Raw genomic sequence first — 999 nt, 5'->3', positions numbered from 1 at the left:
GTGACCACAGGGATAGGGGAGTTCAAGAGGAGTGGTTGCTCCTCAAGGGAGCGATCCTCAATGCACAAACTAAGTCTATTCCATCTCGGAGGAAAGGCAGCAAGAGGGCACAGCAGCCCCCCTGGCTCTCCAGGGACCTAGCAGATCTCCTGAGGCTAAAAAGAAAGGCCTACAAAGGGTGGAGGATGGGAGTCATCTCCAAGGAGGATTATTCTGCACTGGTCTGGTCCTGTAGGGAGCAGACCAGGAAAGCCAAGGCTGCAACTGAACTCCAGCTAGCTTTGAGCATCAAGGACAATAAGAAGTCCTTTTTCAGATATGATTCAAATATGAACCAGATGGGGCAACTGACAACTGACGCCCAGGAAAAAGCCAACCTATTAAATAGGTACTTTGCGTCGGTCTTTCATCAGTCCCATGGGACGCCCATGCCCGCTACAGGGCCGGGAAGTCCGGGTGAGGGTGATCCCCTGACCTCCCTTAATGCTGACTTTCTGAAGGAACATCTTGAGAAGCTGGATACCTTCAAGTCAGCTGGCCCTGACAATCTTCACCCCAGGGTACTCAAGGAGCTGGCGAGCATCATAGCCCAGCCTCTAGCACGGATCTTTGAAAACTCTTGGCGCTCTGGTGTAGTGCCCGAAGACTGGAAGAAGGCCAATGTGGTGCCTATCTTCAAGAAAGGGAGGAAAGTGGATCCGGCTAACTATAGGCCCATCAGCCTGACTTCTATCCCGGGGAAGATCTTAGAAAAGTTTATTAAAGAGGCCATCCTTAATGGACTGGCCGACGCCAACATCTTAAGGGATAGCCAGCACGGGTTTGTTGCGGGTAGGTCTTGCTTGACCAATCTCATTTCCTTCTACGACCAGGTGACCTATCACCTGGACAAGGGAGAAGAGATTGATGTCATATATCTTGACTTCAAAAAAGCCTTCGATCTGGTGTCCCATGATCGCCTCTGGGAGAAACTGGCCAATTGTCCCCTTGGGTCCTCCA

Source organism: Alligator sinensis, unplaced genomic scaffold (assembly GCF_000455745.1).
Source record: "Alligator sinensis unplaced genomic scaffold, ASM45574v1 scaffold280_1, whole genome shotgun sequence".
NCBI lineage: Eukaryota > Metazoa > Chordata > Crocodylia > Alligatoridae > Alligator > Alligator sinensis.
Note: the sequence above shows the minus strand (reverse complement) of the source record.